The 15,585-nt window shown below is 38.8% G+C and overlaps 1 non-coding gene across 1 annotated transcript; it reads left to right on the top strand.

Moving 5' to 3' along the window:
* Positions 1-895: 895 nt before the first annotated feature.
* Positions 896-1,003, top strand: LOC130959733 (small nucleolar RNA R71). Its single transcript, XR_009078800.1, has one exon. It is a non-coding gene; the product is annotated as a small nucleolar RNA R71 (small nucleolar RNA).
* The last annotated feature ends 14,582 nt before the right edge of the window (positions 1,004-15,585 follow it).

The raw sequence follows: 15,585 nt of genomic DNA on the forward strand, positions 1-15,585 counted from the left end.
ATGGTCTCTGTATGAGCCTCAGATTCCTTTGGTTCCTCATTAGGGAACTCCTTAGTGGTTAGTGGATGTCCATTGAGGTCTTCCTCACCGGAAATCACTGCCTCTCCCTCCTCTAAAGGTTCGGCCACTTTGGATATATTGATGGCCTTGCACTCTCTCTTTGGGTTCTCTTCTGTATTGCTTAGGAGAGTACTATGAGGGGTTTCAGTAACTCTTTTACTCAGCTGACCCACTTGCGCCTCCAAATTTCTAATGGAGGACCTTGTATCAGTCATGAAACTGAGAGTGGTCTTATATAGATCAGAGACTATGGTTGCTAAGCCAAAGAGGCTCTGCTTAGAATTCTCTGTCTGTTGCTGAGAAGATGATAGAAAAGGCTTGTTATTGCCAAACCTATTTCTCCCACCATTATTATTATTGAAGCCTTGTTGAGGCTTCTGTTGATTCTTCCATGAGAAATTTGGATGATTTCTCCATGAAGGATTATAGGTGTTTCCATAGGATTCTCCCATGTAATTCACCTCTTCCATTGTAGGATTCTCAAGGTCATAAGCTTCTCCTTCAGAGGAGGCTTCTTTAGTACTGCCGGATGCAGCTTGCAATCCAGTCAGATTTTGAGAAATCATATTGACTTGCTGAGTCAATATTTTGTTCTGAGCCAATATGGCATTTAGAGTATCAATCTCAAGAACTCCTTTCTTCTGAGTCACCCCATTATTCACAGGATTTCTTTTAGAAGTGTACATAAACTGGTTATTTGAAACCATCTCAATGAGTTCCTAGGCTTCTGCAGGGTTTTCTTCAGATGAAGAGATCCACTAGCAGAGTGGTCCAATGACATCTTGGACAATTCAGACAGACCATCATAGAATATACATAAGATGCTCCATTCTGAAAGCATGTCAGAAGGACACCTTCTGATCAATTTCTTGTATCTTTCCCAAGCTTCATAGAGGGATTCACCTTCCTTCTGTCTGAAGGTTTGGACTTCCACTCTAAGCTTGCTCATCTTTTGAGGTGGAAAGAATTTGGCCAAGAAAGCATTGACTAACTTTTTCCAAGAGTTCAGGCTTTCCCTAGGTTGTGATATAGATCAACAATGATTAAGTGGGTGAGATGTCTAGATTAAGCATTTTCTTTGTTTTTGTTCTTTTAATTTTCTGCTTTAGGTTGATGCCAAGGTGTTTAAGTTATTGCCTCACTAAGAAATTCTCACTCGTGACATGAATTTCAATTTTCATTGGTAATGTATTTTACAAAATTCAAATGGAGTTCAACTCATCTTATGATCAAACAAGTTTCATGGGATATTACCCACCATCACCAATTGACTATTCTAATGGTGGCTAGGAATATCACCAAGAAATCACAGATTCTGAGCACTCCAATCAATGGAGATATGCTTCAGAGCCACAAGATAAGCAAGAAAATCATATGGGATATTGGCCACCACCACAAATTGATTCAAGTCATTATTCTAATGGTGGCTGGGAATATCACCAAGAATCAATAGATTATGAGCAATCCAACCAATGGAGACATGCTAATTAAGATAATTCCATGGAATACTACCCAACACCACAAAATAATTAATGTTATTATGCTAATGGTGGATGGGAGTATCAACAAGGAATAAACAAGTATGAACACCTCCCAGAGCCACAAGATGATTCATACTGCTATAACAACTACTCAGATTGTGACTAGGAGGGTCAAAATCAAAGAGATCTTGATGATCCATACTTTGTTCATCAAGAGACATCATCACTAGAGTGTGCTTTTGATAAATTCATGCAAGATTTTTCCCTAATGCCATAAAATGATCCATACTGTGATGAATTCTACAATGATTAACATTGTGGATAAGAGGATCAAAACCAGAAAGTATTTAACAGTTCATACTCCACTTATCAAGAGTCATCATCACTTTAGTAAACCTTCAATTCATTTATGCAAACTTGTCCAACATCACCTCCCAGTTCCTCATTTGAAAGTTTTTCATCACTTGATTATGCCTCAACACAAAGTCTCCTCCAAGATCCATGCAACTCATTCCACCAACCAAAAAACTTATTCCACAATCAACAAAATTCATTCCATACCACTCAAAATAACCTCACCACAATGCATCCATATCCACAAAATTTCTCTTAACTTTTGTCTTTTGAGCTAGTAGTTGAGGATTCCCTTCAAAAGTCCAGAGAATTATTGGAAAGGCAAGAATAATCCTGGAGAAAATAAGAAATTCTCCTCCAAAAGATGGATGAACACTTGGAGAACATAAGGAAACACTCAGAACCGCTAAGTAAGGAAGATGAAGACCACTTAATGGATGTGAAGGAGGAAGTGGAAGAGCAAGAAGAAGAGGCACCTGCGTCACGCAAACTTTCAATGAAGAATAAGGTGGTGGGGGTATTTGAACCTGAAACTGCACTTAAGATGACAAGAAAACGTGAAAACTCACAACCCTCACAAACTTCCCTGAACCAAAGATGCTCAATACTTGAATCTATGATTGAAAGATTTGAAGAGGAGATGAAGAAATATTGGGAATAACAACAGACCTCCTCCATGAAAGTGCTATTAAATCAAATGTTGAGTGTAAAAGAGGAAGTAGAAAAATAAGAAAATGAGGAAGACAATCAAGAAAGTCCAAACTCAAGTGAAGTAGAGAATTACATAGATGTAGGGCTCATTGAACCACCAATGCAAGAAGCTCTTGATGAAGAGAACACTCCAACTAACACACAACCACCAAGTCTTGATATCCAAGAAGTGAAGGCAACTAACGAGAGCACCGAGAAGAGGATTGTGACCAAGATACCAAGGAAAACATTCAAAAAAAGTTCAACTGCAAACAATCCTACCCGTGATCCAGCAAGCAAGTTCAATCCAGCAAATAACAAAATGAAGCTTGCTGAGGAGAGACCAAAACAAGGGACAATTGCTGAATCTTCCCCCCTTGAGGTCATTCCTCTTAACAAACTGGAAGAAGAGGAAAAAAGTGAAGAAGAACATGTCAAGCTAATGACACTAAAAGAGCGCTTATTGGGAGGCAACCCAACCTTAGGTAACATTTCATTCCTTTGCTTTGTTTATTTTCTCTATCTGCTTTGTTTAAATTTCAATAAATTGGCATTTGATTACATTCTAAGTTTGGTGTTGCCCTGTGATGAGCGGATAATTTATACGCTTTTTGGCATTGTTTTTAGGTAGTTTTTAGTAAGTTCAAGCTACTTTTAGGGATGTTTTCATTAGTTTTTATGTTAAATTCACATTTCTGGACTTTACTATGAGTTTGTGTATTTTTCTGTGATTTCAGGTAAAATCTGGCTGAAATTGAGGGACTTGAGCAAAACTCTGAAAAAGGCTGACAAAAAGGACTGCTGATGCTGTTGGATTCTGACCTCCCTGCACTCAAGATATATTTTCTGGAGCTACAGAACTCCAAATGGCGCGCTCTTAACGGCGTTGGAAAGTAGACATCCAGAGCTTTCCAGCAATATATAATAGTCCATACTTTATTCGGAAATTGATGACGTAACTTGGCGTTGAACGCCAAGTACATGCTGCTGTCTGGAGTTAAACGCCAGAAAAACGTCATGATCCGGAGTTGAACGCCCAAAACACGTCATAACTCGGAGTTCAACTCCAAGAGAAGCCTCAGCTCGTGGATTGATCAAGCTCAGCCCAAGCATACACCAAGTGGGCCCCGGAAGTGGATTTATACATCAATTACTTACTCATGTAAACCCTAGGAGCTAGTTTATTATAAATAGAACATTTAACTATTGTATTAGACATCTTTTGACAGTTTAATCTCTTGACTGTTTAGCCTTTGATTATTCGGTCTCTTGATCACTCAAGGGGCTGGCCATTCGGCCATGCCTGAACCTTTTACTTATGTATTTTCAACGGTGGAGTTTCTGCACACCATAGATTAAGGGTGTGGAGCTCTGCTGTACCTCAAGTTTCAATACAATTACTATTACTTTTCATTCAATTCTCTCTTATTCTTATTCCAAGATATTCATTCGCACCCAAGAACATGATGAATGTGATGATTATGTGACGCTCATCATCATTCTCACCTATGAATGCGCGTGATTGACAACCACCTCCGTTCTACATGCAACCGAGCTTGAATGTGTATCTCTTAGATTCCCCAACAGAATCTTCGTGGTATAAGCTAGATAGATGGCGGCATTCATGAGGATTCGGAAAGTCTCACCTTGTCTGTGGTATTCCGAGTAGGATCGTGGGAATCCGGAAAGTCTAACCTTGTCTGAGGTATTCCGAGTAGGATTCCGGTAATGAATGACTGTGACGTGCTTCAGACTCGCAAGTGCTGGGCGTTAGTGACAGACGCAAAAGAATCAAGGGATTCTATTCCAGCAGGAGCGGGAACCAACCAGTGATTAGCCGTGCTGTGATAGAGCGCGTGAGCGTAGTTTTCACTGCGAGGATGGGATGTAGCCTTCGGCCAGTGTGATGCCTCCAGACGATTAGCCATGCGAGTGACAGCGCAGAGGACCATTTTCCAGAGAGGATACAAAGTAGCCATCGTCGAACGGTGAACCCCTATACACAGCTTGCCATGGAAAGGAGTAAGAAGGATTGAGTTGAAGCAATAGGAAAGTAGGCGTTCTTGAGCCATACAGTATCTCCATTCGCTTATCTGAAATTCCCACCAATGAATCTGCATAAGTATTCTATCCCTTTTATTATTTCTATTTTATTATTTCTATTTTCGAAACCATAAACCAATTTAATCTGCCTAACTGAGATTTACAAGGTGACCATAGCTTGCTTCATACCAACAATCTCTGTAGGATCGACCCTTACTCACGTAAGGTTTATTACTTGGACGACCCAGTACACTTGCTGGTTAGTTGAACGGAGTTGTGTCCACTCGTGCCAATTTCAAATTCCATAAAAGTACAAGGAGTACAACTTAAAGAATATGGATCACAATTTCGTCCACCAAGTTTTTGGCGCCATTGCCGGGGATTGTTCGAGTATGGACAACTGACGGTTCATCTTGTTGCTCAGATTAGGTAATTTTCTTTTCAAAAATATTTTTCAAAATTTTTCTTTTCTTTTTCGTTTTTCTAAAATATATTTTCGAAAAAATTTAATTAAAATCCAAAAAAAAAATAATAAAATCATAAAAACTAAAAATATTTTGTGTTTCTTGTTTGAGTCTTGAGTCAATTTTTAAGTTTGGTGTCAGTTGCATGCTTTTAAAAATTTTTCTTGCATTTTTCGAAAATCCCATGCATTCATAGTGTTCTTCATGATCTTCAAGTTGTTCTTAATAAGTCCTCTTATTTGATCTTGATGTTTTCTTGTTTTGTGTTGTTTGTTGTTTTTCATATGCATTTTTTGTTTGTTAGAGTCCATGCATTAAAGAGTTCTAAGTTTGGTGTCTTGCATGTTTTCTTTGCATCAAAGATTTTTCAAAATTATGTTCTTGATGTTCATCATGATCTTCAAAGTGTTCTTGGTGTTCATCTTGACATTCATAGCATTCTTGCATGTATTCATTGTTTTGATCTAAAAATTTCATGCATTGAGTATTTTTGTTGTTTTTCTCTCTCATCATTAAAAATTCAAAAAAAATTCAAAAAAAAAAACATATTTTCCTTAATTTTCTCCAAATTTTCGAAATTTTGGGTTGACTTGGTCAAAAAAAATTTTCAAAATTAGTTGTTTCTTACAAGTCAAGTCAAAAATTTCAATTTTAAAAATCTCATCTTTTCAAAATCTTTTTCAAAAAATCATATCTTTTCCATTTTTTTATTATTTTCGAAAATTTTAAAAATTATTTTTCAAAAATCTTTTTCTTATCTTTTATACCATATTTTCGAAAATATGCTAACAATTAATGTGATTGGTTCAAAAAATTTGAAGTTTGTTACTTTCTTGTTAAGAAATATTCAATCTTTAAATTCTAGAAGCTTATCTTGTAGTTTCTTGTTAGTTAGGTCATTTTAAAAATTAAACCTTTTTCAAAATATCTTTTTCTTAAAACTTTTATCTTATCTTTTTATCTTATCCTTCTCAAAATTTTATCTTTTTCAAAATTGATTTCAAAATATCTTATCTAACTTCTTATCTTCTTATCTTTTTAAAATTTAATTTCAATATCTTTTTCAATCAACTAACTAACTCTTTGTTTGTTTCTTATCTTTTCCAAAATCACCTAACTACTTTTCCCTTTCTAATTTTCGAAAAATACCTCTTCCTTTTTCAAAAATTCTTTGTAATTAATTAATTGTTTTAAATTTTAATTTCAATTATATTTTATCTCTAATTTTCGAAAATCACTAACCCCTTTTTAAAATTATTTTCGAAATTTCTCTTTTCTTTTCTTCTTCTAGTTAATTATTTAACTACTAACACTTCTCTTCACCTCTCTTCATCCAAAATTCCGAATCCATCCTTCTTCACTCTTTTTCCCCCTTCTTCTTCTACTAACATAAAGGAATCTCTATACTGTGACATAGAGGATTCCTCTTTCTTTTCTTGTTTTCTTCTCTTTCATATGAGCAGGAACAGGGATAAAGGCACTCTTGTTGAAATTGATCCAGAACCTGAAAGGACTCTGAAGAGAAAATTAAGAGAAACTAAATTACAACAATCCAGAAACAACCTTTCAGAAATTTTCGAACAAGAGAATGAGATGGCAGCCGAAAATAATAATAATGCAAGGAGAATGCTTGGTGACTTCACAAAGCCGACGTCCAAGTTTGATGGAAGAAGCATCTCCATTCCTGCCATTGGAGCCAACAACTTTGAGCTGAAACCTCAGCTAGTTGCATTAATGCAACAAAACTGGTTTTATGGACTTCCATCTGAAGATCCCTATCTGTTTTTATCTGAGTTCTTGCAGATCTGTGAGACTGTAAAGACGAATGGAGTTGATCCTGAAGTCTACAGACTCATGCTTTTCCCTTTTGCTGTAAGAGACAGAGCTAGAATATGGTTGGATTCACAACCCAAGGATAGCCTGGACTCATGGGATAAGCTGGGCACTGCCTTCTTGGATAAATTCTTTCCTCCTCAAAAGCTGAGCAAGCTGAGAGTGGATGTTCAAACCTTCAAACAAAAAGATGGTGAATCACTCTATGAAGCTTGGGAAAGATACAAGCAGCTGACCAAAAGATGTCCATCTGACATGTTTTCAGAATGGACCATATTAGATATATTCTATTATGGTCTCTCTGAATTTTCGAAAATGTCATTGGACCATTCTGTAGGTGGATCTATTCACCTGAAGAAAACGCCTGAAAAGGCTCAAGAGCTCATTGACATGGTTGCAAACAACCAATTCATGTACACTTCTGAGAGGAATTCCGTGAATAATGGGATACCTCAGAAGAAAGGAGTTCTTGAAATTGATGCTCTGAATGCCATATTGGCTTAGAACAAAGTGTTGACTCAACAGGTCAACATGATCTCTCAAAATCTGAATGGATGGCAACATGCATCCAACAGTACTAGAGAGGCAGCCTCTGAAGAAGCTTATGATCCTGAGAACCCTGCCATGGCAGAGGTTAATTACATGGGTGAACCTTATAGAAACACCTATAACTCATCATGGAGAAATCATCCAAATTTCTCATGGAAGGATCAACAAAAACCTCAACAAGGTTTTAACAATGGTGGACGCAATAGGCTGAGCAATAGTAAGCCATATCCATCATCTTCTCAGCAACAGACAGAGAATTCTGAACAAAACACTTTTAATTTAGCCAATATAGTCTCTGATCTGTCAAAGGCCACTTTTAGTTTCATGAATGAAACAAGATCCTCCATTAGAAATTTGGAGGCACAAGTGGGCCAGCTGAGTAAGAAAGTCATTGAAACTCCTCCCAGTATTCTCCCAAGTAATACAGAAGAGAACCCAAAAGGAGAGTGCAAGGCCATTGATATACTCAATGTGGCCGAATGCACAAGGGAGGAGGAGGACGAAAATCCTAGTGAGAAAGACCTCCTGGGACGTCCCTCAAGCAAGAAGGAGTTTCCTATAAAGGATCCAAAGGAATCTGAGGCCCATATAGAGACCATAGAGATTCCATTAAATCTCCTTCTGCCTTTCATGAGCTGTGAAGATTATTCTTCCTCTGAAGAGGATGAAGATGTGACTGGAGAGCAAGTTGCTCAATACTTAGGAGCTATCATGAAGCTGAATGCCAAGTTGTTTGGTAATGAGACTTGGGAAAGTGAACCTCCCTTGCTCATTAGTGAACTAGATACTTGGATTCAGAAAACTCTACCTCAAAAGAAACAAGATCCTGGCAAGTTCTTAATACCTTGCACCATAGGCACCATGAACTTTGCAAAAGCTCTGTGTGATCTGGGGTCAGGGATAAATCTTATGCCACTCTCTATAATGGAGAAGCTGGGGATCATTGAGGTACAACCTGCCTTGTTCTCATTACAACTGGCAGACAAGTCATTGAGACAGGCTTATGGAATAGTAGAGGACGTGCTAGTAAAGGTTGAAGGCCTTTACATCCCTACTGATTTCATAATCTTAGACACTAGGAAGGAAGAGGATGATTGCATCATCCTTGGAAGACCTTTCCTAGCCACAGCAGGAGCTGTGATAGATGTCAACAGAGGTGAATTAGTTCTTCAATTAAATGGAGACTACCTTGTGTTTAAGGCACATGGCCATCCCTCTGTGACAGAAGAGAGTAAGCATGAAGAGCTTCTCTCAGTTCAGAGTCAAGAAGAGCCCACACAGTCAAACTCTAAGTTTGGTGTTGTGAGGCCACAACCAAACTCTAAGTTTGGTGTTAAGACCCCATATCCAAACTCTAAGTTTGGTGTTGGCAACTATACAACATTGACCTGATCACCTTGTGGCTCCATGAGAGCCACTGTCAAGCTATTGACATTAAAGAAGCGCTTGTTGGGAGGCAACCCAATTTTATTTATCTAATTTTATTTTATTCTATTTTATTGTTATTTTGTGTTTTATTAGGTACATGATCATGAGGAGTCACGAAAAAATCATAAAAATTAAAAACAGAGTCAAAAACAGCAGAAGAAAAAAATTTACACCCTGGAGGACGCACAGGCTGGCGTTCAACGCCAGCAAGATGCATCTGGCTGGCGTTCAACGCCAGAACAGAGCACCATTCTGGCGCTGAACGCCAGAAACAAGCAACACTCTGGCGCTGAATGCCAGGAATGTGCCCAGAGAGGAAAAACTGGCGCTGAACGCCAGTAACAAGCATGAAACTGGTGTACAACGCCAGAAACATGCTTTACATGGGCGTTGAACGCCCAGAATGTGCACCAATGGGCGTTTAAACGCCAGAATGGTGTGCAAAGGCGTTTTACATGCCTATTTGGTGCAGGGATGGAATTCCTTGACACCTCAGGATCTGTGGACCCCACAGGATCATCTCAGGATCTGTGAACCTCACAGGATCCCCACCTACCTCGCACTCTCTCTCTCCATTCATGGTCATCCCTTCTGTTTTTCATTCACCACCCACATTTAACCACTCTTCCCCATACACCCCACCTACCTTTACAATTCAACTTCTCTTTCCCACCCAATCCCACCCATATAGCCGAATCCATCTCCCCTCACTCACCTCCATTTTCTTCTTCTTCTTCTTCTTCTCTTCTTTCTTCTCTTGCTCGAGGGCGAGCAATATTTTAAGTTTGGTGTGGTAAAAGCATAGCTTTTTTGCTTTTCCATTACCATTAATGGTACCTAAGGCCAGAGAAACCTCAAAGGGAAGTCAAAAGCTTCCACCTCTGAGTCTTGGGAGATGGAAAGACTCATATAAAGCTGTCATAGCTCAGTGGTAGAACATGTGGCTGCAAATCAAGAGATCCCTGAGATACCTCAGGGGATAAGTTGTCCTCCACACAAATATTGGAAGCAACTAAGGGTAGAAACACCAAAATTACTAGGAATCATTCAACAGAAGCAAGGAAGAGACATAGAGGAGCTCAAAAAGCACCATTGGACCTTCAAGAAGGCGCCACCCTCACTCAGGTGGATTCATTCCTTGTTCTTATTTCTTTCTGCTTTTCGGTTTTTAATGTTGTGTTTATCTATGTTTTGTGTCTTTACTTCATGTTCATTACTATGTAACCATGCCTTAAAGCTATGAATAAAATCCATTAATCCTTCACCTCTCTTAAATGAAAAATGTTTTAATTCAAAAGAACAAGAAGTACATGAATTTTGAATTTATCCTTGAATTTAATTTAATTATATTGATGTGGTGACAATACTTTTGTTTTCTGAATGCATGCTTGAACAGTGCATATGTCTTTTGATCTTGTTGTTTATGAATGTTGAAATTTTTGGCTCTTGAAAGAATGATGAACAAAGAGAAATGTTATTGATGATCTGAAAAATCATGAAATTGATTCTTGAAGCAAGAAAAAGCAGTGAAAAAGAAGAAGCTTGAAAAAAAAAAAAGAAGGAGCAGTAGAAAAAGCCAATAGCCCTTAAAACCAAAAGGCAAGGGTAAAAAGGATCCAAGGCTTTGAGCATCAATGGATAGGAGGGCCCAAGGAAATTAAATCCAGGCCTAAGCGGCTAAATCAAGCTGTCCTTAACCATGTGCTTGTGTCATGAAGGTCCAAGTGAAAAGCTTGAGACTGAGTGGTTAAAGTCGTGATCCAAAGCAAAAGAGTGTGCTTAAGAGCTCTGGACACCACTAACTGGGGACTCTAGCAAAGCTGAGTCACAATCTGAAAAGGTTCACCCAGTCATGTGTCTGTGGCATTTATGTATCCGGTGGTAATACTGGAAAACAAAATGCTTAGGGCCACGGCCAAGACTCGTAAGTAGCTGTGTTCAAGAATCAACATGCTTAACTAGGAAAGTCAATAACACTATCCGAAATTCTAAGTTCCTAGAGAAGCCAATCCTTCTAAACTTCAAAGGAAAAAGTGAGATGCCAAAACTGTTCAGAAGCAAAAAGCTACAAGTCCCGCTCATCTAATTATAATCAATATTCATTGATATTCTGGAATTTATAGTATATTCTCTTCTTTTTATCCTATTTGATTTTCAGTTGCTTGGGGACAAGCAACAATTTAAGTTTGGTGTTGTGATGAGCGGATAATTTATACGCTTTTTGGCATTGTTTTTAGGTAGTTTTTAGTAAGTTCAAGCTACTTTTAGGGATGTTTTCATTAGTTTTTATGTTAAATTCACATTTCTGGACTTTACTATGAGTTTGTGTGTTTTTCTGTGATTTCAGGTAAAATCTGGCTGAAATTGAGGGACTTGAGCAAAACTCTGAAAAAGGCTGACAAAAAGGACTGCTAATGCTGTTGGATTCTGACCTCCCTGCACTCAAAAATGGATTTTCTGGAGCTAGAGAACTCCAAATGGCGCGCTCTTAACGGCGTTGGAAAGTAGACATCCAGAGCTTTCCAGCAATATATAATAGTCCATACTTTATTCGGAAATTGATGACGTAACTTGGCGTTGAACGCCAAGTACATGCTGCTGTCTGGAGTTAAACGCCATAAAAACGTCATGATCCGGAGTTGAACGCCCAAAACACGTCATAACTCGGAGTTCAACTCCAAGAGAAGCCTCAGCTCGTGGATTGATCAAGCTCAGCCCAAGCATACACCAAGTGGGCCCCGGAAGTGGATTTATACATCAATTACTTACTCATGTAAACCCTAGGAGCTAGTTTATTATAAATAGAACATTTAACTATTGTATTAGACATCTTTTGACAGTTTAATCTCTTGACTGTTTAGCCTTTGATTATTCGGTCTCTTGATCACTCAAGGGGCTGGCCATTCGGCCATGCCTGAACCTTTTACTTATGTATTTTCAACGGTGGAGTTTCTGCACACCATAGATTAAGGGTGTGGAGCTCTGCTGTACCTCAAGTTTCAATACAATTACTATTACTTTTCATTCAATTCTCTCTTATTCTTATTCCAAGATATTCATTCGCACCCAAGAACATGATGAATGTGATGATTATGTGACGCTCATCATCATTCTCACCTATGAACGCGCGTGATTGACAACCACCTCCGTTCTACATGCAACCGAGCTTGAATGTGTATCTCTTAGATTCCCCAACAGAATCTTCGTGGTATAAGCTAGATAGATGGCGGCATTCATGAGGATCCAGAAAGTCTCACCTTGTCTGTGGTATTCCGAGTAGGATCGTGGGAATCCAGAAAGTCTAACCTTGTCTGTGGTATTCCGAGTAGGATTCCGGTAATGAATGACTGTGACGTGCTTCAGACTCGCAAGTGCTGGGCGTTAGTGACAGACGCAAAAGAATCAAGGGATTCTATTCCAGCAGGAGCGGGAACCAACCAGTGATTAGCCGTGCTGTGATAGAGCGCGTGAGCATAGTTTTCACTGCGAGGATGGGATGTAGCCTTCGGCCAGTGTGATGCCTCCAGACGATTAGCCATGCGAGTGACAGCGCAGAGGACCATTTTCCAGAGAGGATACAAAGTAGCCATCGTCGAACGGTGAACCCCTATACACAGTGGTGGACGAAATTGTGATTAACAATATTGGCTCTTTATTATGTACACAAAAACTATTGTGAGAGAAATCATTATCATGGCACTGGTTGAATTCACAACTCCGTTCAACTAACCAGCAAGTGTACTGGGTCGTCCAAGTAATAAACCTTACGTGAGTAAGGGTCGATCCCACAGAGATTGTTGGTATGAAGCAAGCTATAGTCACCTTGTAAATCTCAGTTAGGCAGATTAAAATTGTTTATGGTTTCGGAAATTAATAATAAGAAAATAGATGATATATAATAAAAGGGATAGAATACTTATGTAGATTCATTGGTGGGAATTTCAGATAAGCGAATGGAGATACTGTATGGCTCAAGGACGCCTGCCCTCCTACTGCTTCAACTCAATCCTTCTTACTCCTTTCCATGGCAAGCTGTGTATAGGGGTTCACCATCAGCGGTGGCTACTTTCAATCCTCTCGGGAAAATGGTCCTCTGCGGCTGTCACTCGCATGGCTAATCGTCTGGAGGCATCACCCATGGTTGATGGCTACATCCCATCCTCGCAGTGAAAACTACGCTCACGCACTCTGTCACAGCACGGCTAATCACTGGTTGGTTCCCGCTCCTACTGGAATAGAATCCCTTGATTCTTTTGCGTCTGTCACTAACGCCCAGCACTTGCGAGTCTGAAGCACGTCACAGTCATTCATTACCGGAATCCTACTCGGAATACCACAGACAAGGTTAGACTTTCCAGATCCCCAGGATCCTACTCGGAATACCACAGACAAGGTGAGACTTTCCGGATCCTCATAAATGCCGCTATCTATCTAGCTTATACCACGAAGATTCTGTTGGGGAATCTAAGAGATACACATTCAAGCTCTGTTGCATGTAGAACGGAAGTGGTTGTCAATCACGTGCGTTCATAAGTGAGAATGATAATGAGGGTTACCTAATCATCACATTCATCATGTTCTTGGGTGCGAATGAATATATTGGAATAAGAATAAGAGAGAATTGAATAAAAGAAACTAGAATTGCATTAATACTTGAGGTACAGCAGAGCTCCACACCCTTAATCTATGGTGTGCAGAAACTCCACCGTTGAAAATACATAAGTGAAAGGTTCAGGCATGGCCGAATGGCCAGCCCCCTAAAACGTGATCAATAGCCTCTTAGGATGAAGAATAAAACAAAGCTGAGACCAAAGATGTAACGTGGTCAAAAAAGAACTCTAATACAATAGTTAAATGTTCTATTTATAATAAACTAGCTCCTAGGGTTTACATGAGTAAGTAATTGATGCATAAATCCACTTCCGGGGCCCACTTGGTGTATGCTTGGGCTGAGATTGATCAATCCACGAGCTGAGGCTTCTCTTGGAGTTGAACTCCGAGTTATGACGTGTTTTGGGCGTTCAACTCCGGATCATGACGTTTTTCTGGCGTTTAACTCCAGACAGCAGCATGAACTTGGCGTTCAACGCCAAGTTACGTCGTCAATTTCCGAATAAAGTATGGACTATTATATATTGCTGGAAAGCCCTGGATGTCTACTTTTCAACACCGTTGAGAGCGCGCCAATTAAAGTTCTGTAGCTCCAGAAAATCCATTTTGAGTGCAGGGAGGTCAGATTCCAACAGCATCAGCAGTCCTTTTGTCAGCCTTTTTCAGAGTTTTGCTCAAATCCCTCAATTTCAGCCAGAATTTACCTGAAATCACAGAAAAACACACAAACTCATAGTAAAGTCCAGAAATGTGAATTTAACATAAAAACTAATGAAAACATCCCTAAAAGTAGCTTAAACTTTCTAAAAACTACCTAAAAACAATGCCAAAAAGCGTATAAATTATCCGCTCATCACAACACCAAACTTAAATTGTTGCTTGTCCCCAAGCAACTGAAAATCAAATAGGATAAAAAGAAGAGAATATACTATAAATTCCAGAATATCAATGAATATTAATTATAATTATATGAGCGGGACTTGTAGCTTTTTGCTTCAGAATAGTTTTGGCATCTCACTTTTTCCTTTGAAGTTTAGAATGATTGGCTTCTCTAGGAACATAGAATTTCGGATGGTGTTATTGATTCTCCTAGTTAAGTATGTTGATTCTTGAACACAGCTTCTTATGAGTCTTGGCCGTGGCCCTAAGCACTTTGTTTTCCAGTATTACCACCGGATACATAAATGCCACAGACACATAACTGGGTGAACCTTTTCAGATTGTGACTTAGCTTTGCTAAAGTCCCCAGTTAGTGGTGTCCAGAGCTCTTAAGCACACTCTTTTGCCTTGGATCACGACTTTAACCACTTAGTCTCAAGCTTTTCACTTGGACCTTCATGACACAAGCACATGGTTAGGGACAGCTTGATTTAGCCGCTTAGGCCTGGATTTTATTTCCTTGGGCCCTCCTATCCATTGATGCTCAAAGCCTTGGATCCTTTTTACCCTTGCCTTTTGGTTTTAAGGGCTATTGGCTTTTTCTACTGCTCCTTCTTTTTTTATATACTCTTTTTTTTTCGAATGCTTCTTCTTTTTCACTGCTTTTTCTTGCTTCAAGAATCAATTTCATGATTTTTCAGATCCTCAATAACATTTCTCGTTGTTCATCATTCTTTCAAGAGCCAACAATTTTAACATTCATAAACAACAAGATCAAAAGACATATGCACTGTTCAAGCATTCATTCAGAAAACAAAAAGTATTGTCACCACATCAATATAATTAAATTAAATTCAAGAGCTATTTTTGAAATTTATGTACTTCTTGTTCTTTTGAATTAAAACATTTTTCTTTTAAGAGAGGTGAAGGAGTAATGGATTTTATTCATAGCTTTAAGGCATGGTTACACACTAATGATCATGAAATAAAGACACAAAACATAGATAAACACAATACTAAAAACCGAAAACAGAAAGAAATAAAGAACAAGGAATGAATCCACCTCTAGTGGCGTCTTCTTCTTGAAGGACCAATGATGTTCTTTAGCTCTTCTATGTCCCTTCCTTGCCTTTGTTGCTCCTCCCTCATTGCTCTTTGATCTTCTCTTATTTCTTGGAGAATGATGGAGTGCT

Source organism: Arachis stenosperma, chromosome 10 (assembly GCF_014773155.1).
Source record: "Arachis stenosperma cultivar V10309 chromosome 10, arast.V10309.gnm1.PFL2, whole genome shotgun sequence".
Taxonomy (NCBI): domain Eukaryota; kingdom Viridiplantae; phylum Streptophyta; class Magnoliopsida; order Fabales; family Fabaceae; genus Arachis; species Arachis stenosperma.